Raw genomic sequence first — 21,957 nt, forward strand, 5'->3', positions numbered from 1 at the left:
TGGTAAGGAAACTTTGTATTGAATTAGATGGAAAACATAACTGATCGGTGTGGGAGACGGCTGAAAATTCCCCCTAAAGCTCTTTGTACAGGGTTTGGAGAGGCGGATCACTGTTGAGTGCTGTCATGCTCATCCCTGGCCACAAACTCTGGTTTCTCCCCAGACTTGAGGCTCACCTGAAGGGAGACTTTCAGGAACAGACACTTCAGGGATGTGCCAACTACATAGCTGCTTCTTACCCTATTGATATTTTGTATTGAGATTCAAATTCTTTTTGAAAGATTGCAATTTAACCATCAGTTTTATTGTAGCTGCGGAGATTTCTTAATAACTTCCTGTCAAGTAGAAAATGCAAGTTAATTTCTGATCCTAAAGAAGTGGTGTGACAAAGGCAGTTTTAATGGCAATGTTTGGTACAGCCAGCTCCAAACCAGTCTGCTCCCTCGGGTCAGTGTGTACAGCTCATGCTCCCATAACCAGTTCCCTGATGTCTTTCATCCCCTAAAAACAGCACTGTAATCCCCACTCAATTGGAAAAAAAAGTCAAAATAAGTTAATAAATAATTTGTTTTCACGTGAATCTTAGAATGACCTATTTTGGCCTATTAGTTTCAAAGAGTGAAAATGCGATCCCACCCCAGGTGGCAGATGTTAGGGGTATGCCTGAGAGATCCATAGTGGGACTTGCTTCAGCAGCCTGTTGCGATAGGACAAGGGGTGATGGTTTTAAACTAAAGGAGGGAGATTCAGGACAGACTTGAGGAAGAAATTTTTGACACTGGCCCAGGTTGCGAGCTTGACCTATTTTAGCAAGGCCTGTTGTGATAGGACAAGAGGTGATGGTTTTAAACTAAAGGAGGGGAGAGTCAGGTCAGACATGAGGAAAAAATTGTTGCCCCTGAGGGTGGTGAGAGCCTGGCCCAGGTTGTCCAGAGAGGTGGTGGCTGAACCATCCCTGGAGACATCCCAGGCCAGGCTGGACGGGGCTCTGAGCAACCTGAGCTGGTGAAGATGTCCCTGCTCATGGCAGGGGTGGCACTGGATGAGCTTTGAAGGTCCCTTACAACCCAAACTGTTCTATGATTCTATGACAATCCTCGTTTCTCCATGTACACGTTTGTATCTGCCTGCTGCACTGTTAATAAATAACACCTTCATTTCCATGGCCTGTATGCCAAGATAACAAGATGTTGTCCCAGAAGCCAAACACCTCTTATGATTCATAAAAGAGTTAACAGGCAATTCTGTGCCTCGCAGGGAGACCTTTGCTACACATTTTTAATGGCCTGGGCTCTTGGTAGGTGAAAGGAAAGTTCCAAGCAATAATTCAGGTTTAAAATACTGTCTCAGTGCCAAGTAATCAGACTAGTTTTAAGTGAAGCAATTAGCAAGCATTAGAAAGGCAGTTATTTCCTGCTTGAAGGTGGTAAACTCTGTGTCTCTTATTATAATTTCTCTGGGGATGTGAGTAATGAGCTATGGGTGTTTTTTTGGGGGGGTGGGTTTCTTTTGCATGTGTGGAAATACTGGCAATGTCCTAACTCCTTGCCAGTTTACTAGATACGAATGACGATGAGGGTGGAACAAAGTCCTTACTCTTTTCTGGTAGCTTAAGCAATATGTGTGCCAAAGCCAAATAGGTGGTTTTCTCATTAGTTACTTAAATACAGGTTTTTCATTGTTGGTTCAGGCTCACTGCCTCACCAGATCACCTTCTCCAGAAGCAGGTTAGCACTGGCAGCTGGAATGAGCAGACTGGGCAAAACCCCGTTGTTCTGCTGAATTTGCTAGATTTTGTTGGGGGATTGATGAAACACAGGCAGAGAACACATATCCCTGAAGGAGAGGTTTCTCTTTGAAACCTGTTTGATTTCCTGCCCAGGGGAGCTCTGAGACCCTGCATTTCCAAGGTCTGCAGCAGTGAAGTGGCCCCCAGTGCGTGCAGCTACAACAGCAGCCTGTTTTAACATAAGAAGGTACTTTTGGAACCAATCTGCCACTTGTCCTAATTTCTTGAACTTTACTTTGTACCAGAGAGCTGCCCTGGAGAGCTGGACCAGGTCTCTCCCCCATCTCCCTTATCATAGAAATGGAGAATCATAGAATTTCCCTGTGTTGGAAAGGACCTTCACAGCTCATCCAGTGCCACCCTGCCATGAGCTGGGACATCTTCACCAGCTCAGGTTGCTCAGAGCCCCGTCCAGCCTGGCCTGGGATGTCTCCAGGGATGGTTCATCCACCACCTCTCTGGCCAACCTGGGCCAGGCTCTCACCACCCTCAGTGGCAACAATTTCTTCCTCATGTCCGGCCTGTCCCTCCTTTAGTTTAAAACCATCACCCCTTGTCCTATCACAACAGGCCCTGCTAAGAAGTCTGATCCCATTTATTGGCCCCTTTCAAGTATGGGAACGCCACAATAAGGTCTCCCTGGAGCTTCTCTTCTCCAGCTGAACACCCCAGCTCTCTCAGCCTGTCCTCCCAGCAGAGCTGTTCCAGCCTCGGGTCATTCCTGTGGCTCCTCTGGCCCCTCTCCAGCAGGTCCATGTGTGTCCTGTGCTGAGGACTCCAGTGCTGAATGCAGGACTAGTGCCTTTCTCCTCCACCACAGCTTTGTAAACTGGCATCCACATCTAAGGCTCCTGAGATTAGTAAGAAATTCCCCTGTTGGCTTTGCTGGGTTTTGAAAAAGGCCTTGGGGGCTCCAACCAAAAGCACGTGCAGCCAAATAAAGGTGAGAAGTGAGGCTGACACCTATCAAAAATGCTGGAGGTGCAGGAACATGTCCCCAAAAGCTCAGCATCGCGTGAGGGCAAACCACTGCCCCAAGGGGAAACCTCTGCGGGAAAAGTGAAGACCAGAAACAGACACTCTGTAATTGTTTCATTGCAATTTATTCTACTGGTTTTGACTTTGGGGAAAAAAAATACCAACACATTTTCTAAGTGAAAAGTATGAATCTTAGGAAATATTAAAACCAGTTTGCTTTCTACGGTTTATGTTCCTTCCCCACCAAATTCAGGCAGGATGGCAAAAGACTGGAAAGCCTGAAAACCAAATTCTTCAACAGCGTTTCAGATTTGTGAGAGCATGTGCCCTTATCTAATACCGAGCTTGATGAGACTAGTTTTATTTTGGTAAACCTGGTTCATAAATTTGATCAAATGGCAGTTCATGCTAGCATCAGCCAAACCTGTTCTGGTAAAATTATTGCTCTGTATAAGCAAAAAAGAAAAACACACCAAAAAAAAGCTGGAATCTTAACCTCAGCTTAAAGAAACAGTGAGAAGTCTGGCAGGAAATGTGAAATTACATCCTTTTTTAAAAGTATTGGATTTTCGGGACACAGGAAGCAGAGGGGGAAGGTCTCCCTCTCATCCCCTGGATTTTCAGTCAATTTGTTCTTAATTCTTTCTCTGAACATAGAGGACAACTCAGGCTTTTCTGACAGGGTGTCTAGATACTGGAGATAACTACAACTGTGCTTAAACTAATGGATTTTCTGGCTGAGTGCTGGGATAAAGAGCAGGCAAGAGCAAGAAACAGTGTCCCAAACATGCAGGACCTCAACCCAGATAGGTATTGGCAAAATAAACTCCTGTTTTGGAAAAGAGTGAAGATAACTATCTCCTTTCCAGCTGATAACGCCGCTGATGAGTGTATCAGCTCATTGAGAAGCCAGTTGCCTGCTGTTTATTTATTATCATCATGGCATCTGTGCAAAATTTGGTGGTTTTCACAGCTTTGATTTTCACACTCAAGTTTTTCTGGTGGGCGCATGAACACCTTTACAGCAATCTAAGCACCTTCCTAGTAGGTTTGAATTCACAGAGGAGCAGGCCACAAGTTGAAAACTATTAGCCCGCAGCTGATAGCTAGATGTGATATTTTCCATCAGAAGATCCAGCATTTGTTTCTTTAGAGACTTTTCTGCTTCAGATGGGTATTTTTCTGTGTGTCTCTCGTCAGGTCAGACTCCTCAGAGATGGGTGCTAACTACATGCTGCTGGTTGCTTTAGTCCCCAGCTTGTGACCCCATTCTGCCAGACACAAGGGTGAAGCTCTCATGATTGCAGATGCAGTCAAAGGGAATCGGTACTGGGACCAAGTAAAGTGCAATGGAAATAAGTACTCCAAAAAGTCAACCCTTGTGCTTTCTCAAATTAGCAGATGCTTTTAACAATGTTGACCGTCCTACCTCAGCAACTCTGTTCCCTGTCTCCAAAAACGGGGATAATAGTACCATTTTGTGGCACAGAGCTCCGCTGAAGATGCATCCATTAGTGCTGGTGAGGTTTTCAGTCTCAAATAGAGAGCACTTCACTGGAAAGCTCAGCTCAGGGTTTGAAGATCTGCAAGTGAATGAGCATGAGAGGCTGTGTGACGAACAGGGAGAGAAATGCACAACAACTGCTTCATTTGGGGATGTGGATTGGTCTGATGGAGGGCAGAGGAATATGTCTCTGATCATGTCTTTCTAGACTGCATTATAATATACGCAGAGGTGACACGTGGATGGCGCTCTATGTGTGTGTGCACGCAGGCGTATACATGTACAGGATCTAATCTTAAATTAACAGCTCGGGTGAGGCAGTCATTTTTAACAGTGAGATTCACAGGAATGAGTGTGAAGTTGAGGGTGACTGTGAAATGTATATTTATCAAAAAAGAAGTAAAAAATAAAATAGAATAAAATAGAATAGAAAAATAAAATAAAATAAAATAAAATAAAATAAAATAAAATAAAATAAAATAAAATAAAATAAAATAAAATAAAATAAAATTAAATTAAAAAAAACAGGTATTTTTCTAATCCTGCTACAGAAGGGTCTTCTTCTGCCATAAAAATTATCAGAACAGCAAAAAAAATAACCCATGGTTGCACTGAAATCTTAGGGCATTGCATTAAGGCACAGAGCAGACTCCCAGGCATTTCAAGATGAGAACAACCAGGTCTGCTGAGGCAAACCTCAAAGGCTCAGGGCTTTACCAGGCATGAAGATCTTGGGTGTCCACTCCCTTGTCTGGAACAGGAAACCCTCCAGTGCTGGACCCTCTGCCTGCGTCTGGGGTCTCCACTCTTTCCTGCTCACAGCTGCCCCTGCCAGGACCTGCTCAACATTAAGGTGGTGTCTGCAGCCAGATCTCTTCAGGGTTGGGATGCGAAAGGCAGAGAAATGTCTGTGTTGTGCAGCTGGTGGGGCTGTAACCTCTGGCCGGCTGGATGTGGCAGCTGGGGCTGAGAGAGGGTTATAAACCTTGGATGGGGGGGACCAGTCCCTGCAGGAGGTGGGATGTGCAATTTGGACACTCCTGCAAGATCTCTTTGCTTCTGCATCAGTCCTCAGATGAGAAGCAGCAAGGTTTGTTTCTCACAGCTTACATCTTGCTAGCAACATCCCCCAAACCCTCCTCACTCCTACAACCCTGCCAAATAGAAATGTCTCTTTATATGTATTGTTTCCAATCTGAGCATCTGAACTTCTCTGAATATCCTGCTCAAATTTCCTCATTTGAAGACTGAATATTTTATATCCTCTATTTACTCCATTTTTCTTTCAGGTGGGCCTGATTGCTCCTTGAAATATTCCCATTACATCCAACTGATCAAGATTTTTCACAGTGTAGCACAGTGTGTTCACCCAGAGCGTATCCACCTGACTTCAGCAGTGCTGCATTATTAGCTTGGGAAGCAGTGACCTTGAAGGCTTTATATTTAATTTATTTCAGCATTCCAGCCATAGAGATGTTTGCTCTGATTAGACCCAGTAAATTACCCTCCACAAATGAATTATCAGCGGATTTTCTTCTATTTTTTTTCTGCCCATTCTCACACTAGTCAGAATAAGCCTGAGTACATAGCTGTGTGTGTCTGGATAGCTTAAACAACTCCTTTTCCATAACACAGGACTCTAAACTATCTACAGTGAATTTTCCTGAAAGACTGCTCATCATGGATGTGCCATTTGTGGTGTCACCCAATCTCCAATCTGATTATCAGAACTTCTCAATAATCAAATAAATCACAAACTATTTGCAGTTTCAGCCAGGGATTAGCAAATAGGTAGCAGATCCATGGGAATATCTGTATCTGCACCCCAAATGAGGCATAGCCAGACAATGTCTTGGCTTTATGGGAAGGAGAGCATCTTTCTTATCAGTTTAGGAAAGGAGATATACAAATAATGAAAGAACAACAGAAGGTCTGAATGAAAGTCCACAAATGCTCTCCTTCTAGAATTGTATTATATAGCCCACTATTGCAGTGACCATGGCTTCTCCAGGTGAATAACATTGCTTGCAGAAATGTTCAGTATTTTGGTAGCAGAAAAAGTGGGAATTTGGTCTTGGTATGGGAACTTCAGACACACTGGCTGGTCAGGAGCAGAGCTGAACCAAAACTTCAACATCTTCTGGTTCTGTATGAGGAAGAGTTGTGATTTTTCTGCAGCATATATAACAAGTACTTGCAAGCAATCGAGTTACAGAAGCTTAATTCTTTATCGCTTTTGCCCCAGCAAGAAGTCACGTGCAACTCTGAGCTAACTGCAAATGGAAAATAAAGCATATTAGTTCCAGTCACCCTGCAGGGACATTTTGTTTTGCACTTGCAGGAGGCTAAAAGTCTACACATTGGTAGTCACTGTAGTTTACTTTGTTCACAGTAACTTTTGCTGAGCTTCCGTAGCTTGATTACCTGCAGCTACATGAATATATCCCTAGGGAAGAGATGGTTATATCAGCATTTAGAAAACTACCTTTTCCAGAATGACTCATCTTAAAGACTAAAAATAAGCATAGATGCACGCTTGTGAAGGTGATTTTTATTCCTTGGGGGACATCTTTTCTTTGAGCAGAACCTGTAGCCTGTGCAGAGTCTGGGTTTATGCCAGCGTGCTCTTGATTCCCAGCAGAGCAACCAAAAAGCCTGCTAGGACAAGCATTTACCTTACAAGATCCAGGACTGTTTGCTACCTTACCTAACACCTGCGGAGCTTCCTGCAGGCTCCTAACCTTCATCTCACTTCTGGAACAGCGATGAATATTGCCTGCTCCCCTACACCTCTGTCCTGGTGTGCTTCCAGTGCTGGGCTTGGGGACTCCATTGGGAGCTAATTGCATTCACAGAACAAGCTATCATTACAAAAAGCACTGTTTGCTAATAATCTCTGCAGCTCCATGAGAAGGTTTTCCCCCACAAACTTGTTTTCTAGTTTGGATGGGGCTGGAATTGACGGGAGCTGGTGGTTCTGTGTACCCTGACATTTGTTTCCTTGCAGTAATTCTGATGATGCTTCTCAACTCCGGGGGAAGGAGGGTTGAGTTTTTTTGTTTGTTTTTGTACGGAGGATTGGAAACTGTGATTTAATCCTTGAACTGTGTAAATAAAATCCTAAATGCAGAATTACTGGAAAAGGCACGGGGGCTCCTTCAGCCAGGAAATAGCTTCATCAAATTTTTTTTGGATTGAAACTGCTCAAAGTGTATTTTACACTTTCCATGTCCAAAAAAAAGTGTTGCAATAAATGAGGATACATAATTATTTGAACTCTAGCATAAAATGCTAACATAACATTCTCGTGCACCATTAGCTCTGTTTCTTTGGGGTATGTATAGCTACAGGCAATTCAGAGCTTTGGCAGGTCAGGGTAACATTTGCTTAAAACATGTTTAAGCCTGGGCTCCAGTGACCTCACTAACCAAATAGATGAAGCTAAAAATAAATGCGAGATGTTGTAGACACACAGGAGCCCCTGTTCCCCCAACTGTTTGTAAAAGGAAGAGACTGATTCTCCTGGTTTCAGTTTGTCATTGGAGATAAGAGCTCACATCAGACAGTTTGGGTGGGGGGTCCTTTGGTCTCGTTTTCTCAGACAGCAAATTCTGCATAGAGATCCTCCAGAAATCCCTCCTGCTCTCTGCATTCCCATTCCCCAAATACTTTAGGCCCTTACATTTTTATGGCTAGATAACGAGACCAGACCAAATCTGTCATCTGATCCCTCTGCTAATGTAGCAGACACAGTTTTCCAATCCCAGCTTAAGCCGATTTTACTTAACTGTGACCCCTGCAGCTGATGGGAGCTGAAACGAAGCTTCTTCAGTTCAGGTCCCAGGTTTTGGACAACGTGTGACTGCTACTGTCTACAACTCCATTTGAAAATCCATATAACCAGCAAGTCAAGATGCTTAGTTCAGAGTAACAATAAATTACTCTAAGCATATAAATAGCCTTTATCACAGAAGTGGGTTTTCATTTTCGCAAACAATTTGAGAATCAAATGGAGCTGGCACAGAAAGATTTTGATAGACAACAGACAATTGTCAATTTTAGCATGTAACATGGACAAAAAATGGTCTCAGCAAAGGTTTGGATGTGTTGTGCTATGGGACACGAAGACGGTCCTCCACAGGTCTGGATGGATCTGATTCATCTGATGCTACAGAAAGCAGAAGGCAGCGATGGCAGCTCATCGTGAAGGTGAGAAACCTTTGTGTTGACATGACTCTGATGGCCAGGGCTGTTTCCTTCAGTCTTCATCCCAAGATGAGACTGTGAGGTATGTTTATGAAGGCTAGCAGAGCACTGGGAGAGTTCATGACAGGTGGTGCAGACAGACCCAGGCCAATCACAGCACCGAAGGTGTCACCGAGACACCTAAACAGACTGAATTTTCCCTAAGAAAAATGAATATACAACTGGACAAGTTGTGACAGTTAATGTTGGCGTGGTGATCTCTTCAATGTGGTGTGTTGTGGGAATAGCACGTACTTGTTGTTCCTTCCCCTCTTAATTAGATGTGGCCTTTTAATAATGAGGCTGTCAGACGCAAAGGGAGCTGGGCTGGGCAGGGACATTGGCCATTCCCACCACGGCACCGTTCCTCAGGCTGAGGCGATTTCCTCCTCATATTTGGAATGGGGTCTTGGCGGGGGGAGGCAGGGTTCTTTAGAGGATATTTTAAATGACTTTTCCTGCTGGCAGAAGATGAGGAAAAGCTTCCAGAATGAGACCTGACCTTTTGCATGGCACGGCACGGGCACGGGCTGCCAGCGAGGCCCGTCAAATTCCTCCCTAATGAGGAAGAACTTTGTTTTTGTGCCACAGCTGAGTTCACTGAGAATAGCCGCATTTTCTTGCCGATCAGCTGGAAAACTTCCTCTCTCGGGGCTTCTGTGGGCTCTTCTGGCCAACAGCTCATCCCGTCCACCTGTGTGTGGGACCCTAAAGCACACCACCCTATGGGACTTTCTGCCCAGAAGCAGCTTGGTCTCTCCAGTGCCTCTTCCCTGGGTGACCCCCGGGTCCTTCACAGCTGACAAGCAATTTGAGGAGGTCCAGGAGCTCTGAATAAACCCCAAAAACCCAGGGTAAATCTGATCTGCCTCTAATATTTCTTAAAAGAGCCAAGAAGGCCCAGATCATCCTAGTGTAGGGTGAGTCTGGGGTGTGCAGACAGGTCTTTTCCTCCAGGAAAGGCAGAGATGTCTCCTCCACTGCTTATTCCCTGTCCTGTGCCCCAATCCCAACTTTATGCAGTCAATTCCCTTTGCTCTCCACTGTACTCAACCTCCCTTCATCCCTCCATCCCTCTCTCCTTGCCCTGGAGCTGGTAGCTGCTGAGGAAGATGAAGGAGACTTGCACATTGCAGCAGAAGGGATAAACATGATTTCCCTTCCTCACTCCACGCTGAAATTCAACCTGGCTCATTTTCACCCTCTGCTCTCCTGTGATCATCTCCTGTGATAACCTACAGGCTAACCGCAGTGTCAGCTCAGCTCTGTACAAATTTGTAATACAGGTGTGTAAGGAAAACCCCCAAACTTATCCCTTTTTGCAAACAAATGAAAAAAAAAAGACTAGTGGGAATGTGCCAGCTGCAATAGCTGCAACAAGGGGAAAGGCAAACAGCTGGAACTGGGGTGTGAAGGATGAGAAGAGTTTCCACCAGGGTTACTCTGGGATGCAGGGAAGGTGAAAAGGGAGAGGAGAGGGCTGAAGACACTTGACAGAAGGGAGATGGGAGAGGGGCTTCATTGTCCCATTTGCTGCCTGCTGGTGGGGCTTGCTGAGGGTGGGCTGGAGTTTGAGATTTGCACTTAAAACTTTGCTTCCTTGGCCTCGAGTCTCATTTCTGCTTTTGGCCAAATCACCGAGCCTGGCTGCATCTCATCTGCAAGAAGGTATTTATTGCATGAATCTTACACAAATAGCTGCATTCTCAGCCCTGAAGGGTGTGAGCACAAAAGCACCAGGGACTGTGTGCGCAGCCCAAATCCACCATAAACCCTTTTCTTTCCTCTGTGAATAACAAGGCTGAACCATGTTTGCTATATTGCAACATGTCTGAGAGGGCTGACACGTTTCACCAAGCAGGTACAAATAATTGCGTTAGGCTGTAGAAAGGCAGCCGAGGGCCAGAGACTGGCTGTTAGAATGTTTGCAGTGACACTGTGCCGGGCTCTGTGACGGGAATTCACCTTCATGTAATTAATTCCGAGGCTCTGTCACTGAATCTAGTTCTCCTCAGATAAAGCCGGTGTTAAATAGGCTCAAAAACTTGCCATGTCAGTATGCTTTGTACTTGAGCGGAGACGTGTACCTCGGGGTAGGGGGAAGGGAGAGAAGGCAAATATGCTGATGACTGAGAGACACTAAGATATGCTGGTAATGGGGCCAGCCAAGAGCCAGAGAGAGAATAAATAAACATAATTTGCTAGTGACAGTCTGTCTGGCATTGTACTGTGGTCTGCTAAGATTTCTCATTTGTTTTTAAAGGATGAAGTAATTTAGCGAAAACAATTTGATGAAAGGGCTCTGGTATTATTGATTAGCTTTGATCTGTAAATTGCTGCTGAGCTCCTTGAAAATGCAAGAGATAAGGACAGTCATGCAGGACAGAGCGTGGTCAGATCCAGACTGATGCACAGGTCTCGATGGTGCTGGCATCACAAAATGTGACCTTAGAACCAACTTGAGCGGGAAGGGGCTTTTACTAGTCTGTGGTGGGTCTTGGCTGGCTATAAAGCTAATGAAACTAGCCCTACTCAAGGCCTTCAGGTTCTACTACAGTTTAGGGAGACCGTATTGGACTTCAGTGGCAGGGAAGCCTGTTTCAAGGTGTCTCAGGATGTGTGTGAAGTAAACCCTGTGGAGATGGCTTGCTGAGCTAGGAGATGGAGAGGAAGCAGAGAAAACCCAGACCAATGAACTAGCAGAGCATGATGCGAAATGTCCCATCGGGAACCACCATGAGTGCTGGGCTCCTCCAGCCTCCTGATGCACCCTTTCAACGACACATAGCTCTTGGATTTGGGTGAGTTACCACACCCATAAGTGGGTTGCAACCCCCTGTACTATGGGAAATATGCGAGTTGAAACCTCGTCCCTCATGATGCTCCCTCTGCGGGAGGTTTCTTTGCAAGCTTAGGTTGGTCAATGTTATGAGAAATGCTTATTCCCATGGACAAATTTGAGCATCTAAGCCTTTATTTGGAGGAAATTTTACCAGATTGCTTTCTGAGCAGTGAAACAGCTACATTTCATAGGGCCCTGACCCCTAAAGAGTGTAAAATATTCATCTTCTCTGTGCAAGGCTTGCTGGCCTGACTTCCCAAAATACTACTGTGTCTCAGCATTGCAAGGTTTATTGCATGTCTCCAAACGCACAGCTTGGATCCCTCAGGCACAGGCTTCCTATAGCCGTTATGTCACCGTCACCATGATCAAGGCTGGTAGCAAAGAGTGGACTAATGCAAGGACATTTTTGAGAAGGGTCAGGCTTCCACAGGGCCTGGAACTGGCAAATGAACTGCAAATTGCCAGCAAGTCTGCTGTCTTTGCCTTATGATCCTCCAGAAAAGCACATTCTCAACCTCTGGTGATTCAGGGCCAACATTTTGTTTCATCAGGGATCAGCTGTGGTTGGACATCTTGCCAGCTGTCAGATGAATGCTTCAAGGCTGGAGCTTCTTCAAAGAAGCTGTATAAGGAACAGCCTTTTTTTAAGCATCTGGTCTTGCAATGATCTCCAGAATGCTCCAAGGCTGACCAGGGAAGTCATGGTATTTTCTTTGGACCATCACTGCTTCCACCTGGGTTTTTAGGTATAGCACAGTTACTAAGCTCTTTCTCACAGCACCAGGTCTCTTTGCAGATGGTGTTGGAGCTCTTTTGACTCATCCTTCCACTGAAGTCTGTACCCACCTGGCTTCAAGTCAGTGACATGTTGCCCATTCAAACTGCCATTGTTTCTTTAGGATCAAGCCACGCATGCTGGTTTTCAAGGGCTTGGATCCAAATCCTAGAAGTGGCCATGGAGAAATTCCTATTTATTTCAGCTTTGGACCTCATGCCAAGTTCTTAGCACTGTGTCGAGTATGAGCCAGGATCCTGCTGGAGGCAATATCTGATGCAGCACCATTTCAACACTTTGGATTCCCTGTCTTCAGCTTTTAAAACCCAGAGTATTACACTCACCTCTGTATGGTTATTCAAGAACACAAGATAGAAAGACACTTGAATCATCAACGCTAATCCCCTGCTCCCTCTGGTGACCATGACACTCAAATCCTTGCATAAACCTCAGTTTTGGTGGTAATTAAACTGTTTGGCCCTTTAAACCATGGCAGGTCTCTCATGCATGTTGCATCCCTTTTCTGCTGAACACACAAGTGTGTTGTAGAATCTTTTCTAGCAGAGTTTGGCTGCTGTCATTATCTGCTCACACCTTCTACTCCCACCCCATCTGTGCCTGGCGCTATTTTCATGCATAATACATCGATCATCTGCAGCCTGGTAGGGGGGAAATCATCACTTCAAGTCACTTGTCTGAATTCAAGCCACATCCGAGCTGTATCCTTTTCTGAATCCCATATCTACAGTCTGATATACGGGGGGAGGAAAACCAACCAGAAGACCTCAGACTCCTCCCATCTGCAAGCATTCCAAAGCAAATATTTCTTGCATTTATGAGTCTTTGAGGGCCTTATGGGTCACAGTCAAAGCTGGTGGAAACCCACACAAGTCTGATGCATCTTTGCAGCAATGCCAGTTCACACGAGACAAAGGACAACGGCTGTGTGTCTTTGCAAATCTCGGCTTTCTGCAATGCGAAGGATCAGGCTCTCCTCTTTTGCAGGCTGCCTGCAACCCCATGAGTGTTTACTCATTTTCAAGCATGCTACTCTTGATTTACACCAACATAGCTGGGAAGAGCACTGGTGTTTCATTCTGGAAGACAGATCTTCAAAGAGTAATGTACACTTAACAAACTTGATTTTGAAGTCTCTCAGGAAGGCTTTGAAAACAAAGGCTCGAATTCCAGAGTAAGTAGAAAGTCCTTGGTTCCTAGTGGTGAAAGCTTCCTACCGGAATTATTCCCAGAGGCAGTATAGACTTTGCATCTTGCCTCATCTAAATGCATTAGGAGAAGTATTAAATTTCACATGTGCTGCATGTTGATGTAATTCTCCTGACATGTCTGTTTGCACCATTATGAAATAAGGGATTTCCTTTCCCTTTCTTTCCACATTTGCCCTGCTCTCTAGGGATCTCAAGGATGTGATCCATTGGCATACAAGGATTATGCCTTTTACACAGAGGACTTTAAAAAAGCTTCGTCATTGTGCTGAGGCCTCCGGACAACATCCTGCATTAGCAGTGCTTGACTTAACTGACAACCTATGGCTGGAAGAGATCCATTAATCTTCTGTGTCACGATCCCTCCAGGCACCCCAGCCCTGCTCAAACTTTGGTATGTGCAACTCTGCTCTTAGCATGAACACGGTGGTGGTGGAGGATCTTGAGGGTCTTTTCATGTAACAACAACACCCTTGTGCCCTGTAAGGGCTGGAGAATCTGACAATGTTAGGGGAGAGTATGTGGGAGTATATCTCACACCCCAGTTGCCTCAGTGCTTGGTGTCAGGGGCAGTGCTGCTGTACTTGTGACTTTATTCTGCATCACAGCTCCACACTGTGACAGGGACAATGGAAATGCCTGCTTTGAGGAGAATTTGGGGCCTATTCTCTCCCAATAAATTTTGGTGGTATTTAAATCTTGTGGGCTGAAATGAGAGGTCAGAGTCAAAGAGAAGAAGAGGTAGAGCTTGGATTTTTTTAAGCCTTTTTTTATTTTCTAATAGGCAAATTTACTTTGCTAAAAGAGTGGCATAAAATGAACCTAACAGGCCAAGAGGAATAGAGGAGACAACCAATTTCTTGATCAGCTAACACCAACCTTACTACACAGACTTCAAGACACACTGCTTTACACCAATGGGGGATGCGACCACTGCTCATGCTCTCAGATCCTTTATCCAGGGCTGTTCGCTGTGTTTCTCAGCCCATCAGCAACCTGGCACGCAGGAATGTGTGCTGGAAGAGAGGAATATGCATATGGTTAGAAAAGGTGCTGGACGACACGCCTTGATTTTGCTGTTGGCAAAGAGCCTTTTATTCCTAACACCAAAAGATTTATCTGTCTGTCTGTTTATCTGTCTATCTATCTATTTATCTATCTATCCATCCATCTACCTACCTACCTACCTACCTGTCTATCTCACATGTATATATATATATATACATACATATATATATAAAGGTGATGAGCACCTACATGCACAGAAGCGCACATCAGTATAATGTGCATGTAAAATGCTTTTGTGCACGGCTACAAACTACATCTCTTGGTTTTGTCTGTGAACTGAGGACTTTTTCCAGGTGAACTGTAAACCCTCCTGTCTGTCTGTTTGTCTGTACATCCCAGGCAGGAGAATGGGGACTGCAAGAGAGTGTTTCTGGAAGGCATACCCTGCAAGTGGGGTTTTTCTGCACCGTTTTATCAGGTTGCTGCTGACATCTGGAGGCTGTGCCGTGGCAGTGTGTCTGCACAGTTATTTCTATTATACATGGCTTTTTTTGCTCTTCTTCGTGGTTGCTTTTTGTAAGCAGCACCTTTTTGGCTATGCTGCTATGCCAGGGTGATTTGACCCTAGGGCGTGCCTAACTCTCTGGATATATTTGCTGAAATCCTGGTGCTGGTTTGGGTAACATTTAGCATGTTTGCTCTGGCTCCCTCTGTTAGTGACATCTGCTCATGACATGGTCAGTAGACACAAGATAAGCTTGAAATAAGGTAGATCTGAATACAAGACAAACTGTGATCTGACCAGGTTCAAAAGTCAGGGAGAGCTGAGTTAGGCTTTCAGACTATGGAAAACTGACTTATTGTCTCAGCTGACAGACGTCTGGAGCATCACTGATGTTCATTATGGGAGTTCACCTGCGATGCAGGCTGTCTTACACTGCTGACCACCAAAATGATGCACTGTACATAATCCCATAGGGAAGATTGTTTGACTCATCCTTCTTCTCCATGTCACCTCTCCTCACCATGCTGTCGCCACATATGATGTGTGGTCCAGGTGGTGGAGTGACAATGCTTCTGCAACTCACTTCTCTGCTTTTTGGCATCTGTGAGGTAGGTGAGGGTTTGGGGGGTTTTAGCATGAGGTTGCAGGTCTCTGCTTTTGCCCCTGAACTATATTAATTGAGAACACTGTGTGCCAAATCAAGGCTCTTTATAGGGAAATTTCCAGTCATGCTTTTAACTTCCCAGAAGTGTAGCTGAAAGGCACCCTGGCTGCTACACCAAAGCCCTACCCGCTTTGGTACGGTTTATTACTGTTTATTACTACAAATACCAGTATGCAAATAGTCATGCAGCAGGAATCGTGCTTCTCCCTTAACATTTGCATGCTAAGAGGATGTTTTCCACCTTCGCTGGTGGGTTTGCTGGGGCAAATCGAGTCCCCACAGAGGGCTGTGGGATGGTGACTGGGAAGTATTGTTACCAAAGCCCAGATCTATAAATGAGCCAGTTTTGAGCAAAGAGCCTGGGCAGCTTGTACTCAGACTATGGCACAGGGACCAACTGCAAGCAAGGAATAGACTTTTATAACCACTGCTGGGAATTCCTCTTTTTTGTTTCCTCCTGGCAATTTTTGGCTATTTGACATCGCCAAATTGTGCTACCACTGCTGCTATTACATTCAGCTTTTAAGCACTTTGTAAACCTTGCTGCTGGGTCATTTTTCTCTAGGAGCTGCTCAAGCATTTCTGAGACTGTAGTGAGTTCTGCTGCATCTATTCTTCATTCCATTACCAACTAGACGGCTGTAAGGAAGAAAGAAATACAGAAGGAAAGGAAGAAAGGAAAAAATAATCTTTCATGTTGAAATTTTATACTGGCCATTGGGAAACTGGCCAAAGTTCTGCAGAGATGGGCATTTAATCTCTACTTGATTTGTATCTACTTTTAGGCAATATATGTACCCTGACCCCAGCATTTCTGTTGCAACAGACTTGCACAAAAGAGATGCTGAATAGCTCCTGTGTATTTTGTGGAGAGGCAGATTGCTTGAATAGGCAGAATTGGTGTCTAGCAATTAGGAGGTGTATATACTGGGCTTCTTGCATCTTTCTCGTTCTGAGGAAGTGTGTATTACATTTTGAGATGAATGCCTGGACTTCCAAATTGAGAATAGACAGATCTCTGCTTGGGTTTCATCCTTGGTTTCCAGTAAATGTTTAAAGCCATTTTAAATTTAAGAACTTAATATTGTTATTAAGGCACTCAATGAGTCATTTAAATGAATGGAACTGTGAATTTTGGTGGATTTTCAACAAAAATTCTGATTTATGTTCTTTTCTGGTCTTGATACATGATTTTCTCCATGCCTTGTTATGATGAACAATTATCTTTTAGTTTAAGAAGCCGGATTGACTTAAAGCCACATTTGTTCTTTGAGAATATCAGCATCTTTCTGACCAAACCCTCTCAAGGAAGCCATTAACTTAAATTGTAAGTTGTACCTCCCTTCATTTTTCAGTGACACATGCTTGTTATTATTATCATCCTGCTTATCAGTATATCTCTCTTTCTGGGGGTATGTTATTTCATGCTTCGGCATCTCATCACAAAAGTACAGCTATGGTTTCCAAATGCGTATGTGAGAATAATTGAAAGAGAAATTTGGAAAGACTTTATTCAGGAGACCTGTCTCCTAAATCATGCTGAACTAGTAATTAAATTAATTCAATAACTAGCCTAACATTAACTCAGCAAAAAGAGCCTTTCCAAACCTCTGGTAGAGAATCACCCTGAACAACTCCAGAAGCCCTTGTGATAGAAAATGTTTGATTTTCTAAGCAGATTTGGAGTTGTCTGAGTACATGTCCTGAGGTGAGGACGGCTGTGGGGATGCAAGAGAACAGACAAGGTTCTCTGGAGGGCAGCATTTATGCTTCCCTCCCAACTTTTTAGCCCCAGAATAGCTAAATATTGACTTTGCTAACATGGAACCAGCAATATTGCCCAGGTCCTCAGCTGCATGTGTCGGGGATCCCAGAGCTCCCCTTTCCTTACAGTGAGAGCTGATATAAACCCTCGCAGGAAATCTTCAAGACCACTTTGAATCCTGCTCCAGTGGTACAAGGGGACTTGGCTGACACCAAAATCTGATTTTTTTTGTTTCTTGGGGTGTGATTATGAGGGATCAAGGACAGACCTTTGGAGAGTAATATTTGTTAAACCAGTTCTGAGCTGGATCCAGTGCCTTTTGGTCACGAGTCAGGAGAGAAAGCACATATCCAAGCGTGACAGAGTGGAAAACAGCATGTGTGTGGCCCACATTTAGTAATTCCTGTAAAAAAATTATCCCACTGGCTATATGATGTTACGTTAGCTAAGCTGTTCCACTGCTTTGAGTAGTCTTTCTGCTTCCAGAAAAAAACACTAATCTCTCCAAATGAACTGGTTATTAATCGAATGAGACCTCAAAAGATCTCTAAACAACCCCATATACTAATTAAATACAGATCAAAGTGGTTTCTTCTATTCTCTCTGGAGGCAATTGAATTTCTGAGGGACTTCTTTCTGAGGGAAAGATAATTCCTTGTGGCATTTCCTTGGTTTCAAGTGCAGAAATGCGCACTGTTTGCTAGCTGGCAGCAAAGACGTGGGTGATGTATGAGGAGCAGCCCAGACTGAATGCACGAACATGCTGCTGCCATTTAATCCAAGATAATATATTTCACGATCAGGCTCGTGGAGTTTTTCAGCAACTGACTTTTTTGCATGGGAAAGTGTTTGGCTTGCCTCGGAAATGTTTTCCATTTGAAAACAAGCTGCAGTGGGAGAGCTGGCAGTTGCACAGACGGCTGCTCTGTGAAAAGTGGATTTCCCTGAGCGGTGCGATGGGGCTGGGTCACAGCGAGGGCTTTTGAGCATCTCCTGGGACGGGCTCCAGGCTGAGCAGATCTGCTGATGGAGAACCCCTCTGCCTGGTCTCCAGGGGGCTGCTGCTGCTTGGCAGAACAAGGACTTCGGAATGGATTTTGTTCCTGTTTTCTGTCTCTTGGGCAAGGGAGATGTGCAGAAGAGGAGCTGGAGGGCTGGCTTACACTCATGAATTAAAAGTCTTGGGGGGATTTTAAATTTCCAGCTGTGGAGAAGCAGCTCTGTTCTAACTTTGCTCTCAGTTCAAGATTATTTTTCTTAACTTCAGCAACTGTAGAACTACTAGCTGGGTCTAATTTATTAGTAAGGAATACTAGGACACCTGGTCCTGGTTGAGAGAGGGCCAGACCAGGTGTTTGCCAAAGGTGTCATGCATGAGCTATGGGGACACAATTTTCTCTGGGGCCCCTACTATCTAGACGGAAAGCAACAAGTCCCCCTTGCAGGGGTGATGTGAGGACAAGATCTGCTGCAGTTGCGCCGTGCTCAGAGGATAATAATGCTGGAAGATGCTGTTTGCTCCAGGCCTGGAGAGATTTGTTGCTGTGCTTAAGCCCTTCTATAGACAGCTTTATTGTTCGGCATAAGCATGAGGAACAATAACAAATCTAAAAAAGTTCCTCTCCCACCCTGACTTGCAGCTTTCCTGGGCTTTTCCCATCTGAGAGGACCACACAGCCTTTGGTGCTGGTTCTTTCTTCCACCTACCTGCAACTTCTATCTCCAGCCCTCCTGAGCATTAGGCACTGCCTGCCCTCAAGCTCATCCTGGCCACAAACCTGCCATTTTTCAGGTTTTTTCTGGACAAATCCCTTTCCCCCTGGGGCAGAGGGTGTGAATGTGTGCCTTGGTCCTGCAGCAGAGGTTATGCAGGAGAAGGTGGTGCACAGGGCACATGGCAGGAGTATAACCCCTGTCATCAGCACCATGAGTGCTGCCAATGAGCATCCTTCTCATGATGGTTTGCTGACAGAAAGCAGTTGTATCCCGGGCTGACCTCCACAAAGCTGTTTTAGTGTGGGTACAAGGCAGTATCCCTTTCTGAGACAGTTTGGGGTATCAATCCTCATCTCTTTCTCGAGAACAAAGATTGTTTTAGCCCTTAGCGAGATCACATGAACTGCACAAAAATACACGATTACTTCCTCTGGTTCACACTGACAAAGATGCTGCCCTGGGCCAGGGTTATATCAGCAACATCAGCTGAGCTACACACTAGGAAATAGAGTAAAACTGCCTGAACTTGGTGGAAATACGAAGTGGGGTGGTGTGGTCTGCTGCACACAGCCACCAGAGGGCACAAGAAGCAAAGCTGAGACCCTCTTCAAAAGGCCTCCCTGTGGGTTGTTAGGATTTATGCATAGCTAGTTGTCTTCCTTAAGGCAGTTATCTGAATTTCTCCTGAGAGATATTATGATATTATGCTTGCGGCTGTATTTTCTGTCTTCCCAGGCTGGCATCTACAGCTGAAGAGACCCCTCAGTTCTTGGTGTCTGAAGGACGACAGCCCCGTGACGATCTTATCTGGCTTATGTTTCCCACATCTCCCAGTGCTGGGTGAGTTGTTCAGGCCCTCTGTGCCTTTTCTGGAGGACACATCCCTATCCGAGACTTGTGACAAGAAGGGATGAGTTAGAAGATGAATTGCCTGCTTTTGTGACAACAGCCGCAGAAGGCATACTGACTTTTGGAAATGGGAAGTGTTTGGTTTTCATGACTTGTTGCTAAACAGCCACCAGTGTGGAGGACAGAGAATTTGTCCTATTTTGCTCAAAGAGCCACTGCCTCAACTTGTGTTTGCTGTTTATGGTCAGAGTCCACAGGCCATCTCCCTTGCCCTTTCTGAAATGTCTAAATAAGCATCTTCAGTTGCTCTGTGCTGCAATGGGATATGACCAGCTTGTTTCAAGCATGGGTTGTGTTATTTGTCATGACAGTGAGCAAGCGGGACAGTGGGAACAAGCTGAAGAAAACCCTTGAGAGGTACATTGACTTCAAGATGTTCCTTGGAGGTTCTTCTTTCTCCCCAGCAACAAAGACAGCAAATAGACATGTTGTGCTGGCCCAGAGGGCCTGTCTGCCATCTTGGGCCTGGGGGACATCAAACACCAGGAACCGACCTGGAAGGAACTATGAGAGGCTGTGCAAAATGGTCATCACATCTCAGGGTAGGACCACATCTCCCTAAACCAGCCCTGACAGTACTTCTGTTATGTTGTGGATGGGGTTGATGGTCCTTGTAAGAAGGGCTAGAAGAAGACAGAAGAGAAAATCGATGCTTGGAAAATAACAATGAGTCAATGCTTGGTGAGAAGGGAACTCAAAGAGAGGTGAAGAGATCCCTGCCTGAGAACATCCAGCTGATTTCTCCACCTGGCTATGGTGTCACCTTGTGATAGCAGCAGGGTTGTGGCTTGCACAAGGACTACCGTGTCCCATGATATCCCTGCCACCTTGCTCCAGTTTTGGTCAGTTCTTGTTCCTGCTGCCTCAGAAAGGTTTACTGAGTGTGAGATAGATTAAGTGAGAAGTCAGCCTTGAGGGCAACACTGGAAAATAATTTGGGGAGGGAAAGAAAGTACATATTTGGTCAGGTCTACATGCCAGGTCTTGAACCAGCAGAGCTGTTTTGGCAAGAAGTGTGGTTTTGTTTGAGTGAAATAGTTATGAATCCAACTTCAAGGCTGATTGCATCTTTATGGCCTGAAATTGCTTTATAGCTGTAATTTATTCTCCCTTTCATACAGGAATAGCTCTGGCAAGGGCTGGTCTTGTTGTAACTAACACCTGGAGGCTGAGCTGAGAAAAATTATTCACTGCCTGACAAAACAGGAACTTGAGAATATCATGAAATCCTGTCAAGCTGCATGTTCAACACCATCAAAGGGAGGCACTTTGTGTGCTGAACCTATAGACTGCCTTGGGTGGGTCCTGTGGGTGCTGATGTGAGTTCAGCATTTGGGCAAGTTCATGGACTTTGGAGTACAGACACGCTATCTCTTGTTTGGGCAACCTTTGGGCCACTAACTACTGGAAGAGGGATTGCAGTCCAGTGCAGGAAGATGGCAGAGATGCCTCATTCTTACTCTATTTGGAGGCATATGCCGGTAGGCATGGTCAGAGACAGAACATGAGACTAGAAGGACTTCTAGTGTAACCATACACACCCATGGGACTTTTCACCACCGTTACTGTGTCCACCTCAGCTGCTTTGCCAGCACTTCAGGGCAGGACAGGGTTTTCTTGCACTATTGACACACACACACACAAGGCACTTGATGTGTAGATTGAACCTTTAAAGTCCAGGGTCTTCATCCACGGGATGGCCTGCATGCCAGGAGGTACAGCTGAAATTCGGTGCCCAGATTTGACATCCTTTTTTTACCCGGTTGAAGGTAAGGCTGCACTGTTCAGACAACACCAGCACTTGGAAAGCTACCTTAGCATAGAACAATAGAATTGGTTTTAAATGACCTTATAGTTCCCGTGGAATGCAAACGCAGCAGCAAGGCTCCAGTGCAGTGAGGACTCCTCCATTCAAACCAGTCTCTGTTCTTGTAAAATGTTTATAGAATAAAATTATTATAAAATTTGAATTATAGACATGGATTTATCTGTTTTTTATACACACCATCAGAAAGTTTTTTCAAAGAC

At 44.9% G+C, this 21,957-nt stretch overlaps 1 long non-coding RNA gene across 1 annotated transcript; it reads left to right on the plus strand.

Annotated features, from left to right (window-relative positions):
- Window positions 1-13,554: 13,554 nt before the first annotated feature.
- LOC135579517 (uncharacterized) lies at window positions 13,555-21,896 on the plus strand. The gene is made up of 2 exons (XR_010472709.1): window positions 13,555-13,756; window positions 19,756-21,896. It is a non-coding gene; the product is annotated as an uncharacterized LOC135579517 (long non-coding RNA).
- The last annotated feature ends 61 nt before the right edge of the window (window positions 21,897-21,957 follow it).

Source organism: Columba livia, chromosome 5 (assembly GCF_036013475.1).
Source record: "Columba livia isolate bColLiv1 breed racing homer chromosome 5, bColLiv1.pat.W.v2, whole genome shotgun sequence".
Lineage (NCBI taxonomy): Eukaryota > Metazoa > Chordata > Aves > Columbiformes > Columbidae > Columba > Columba livia.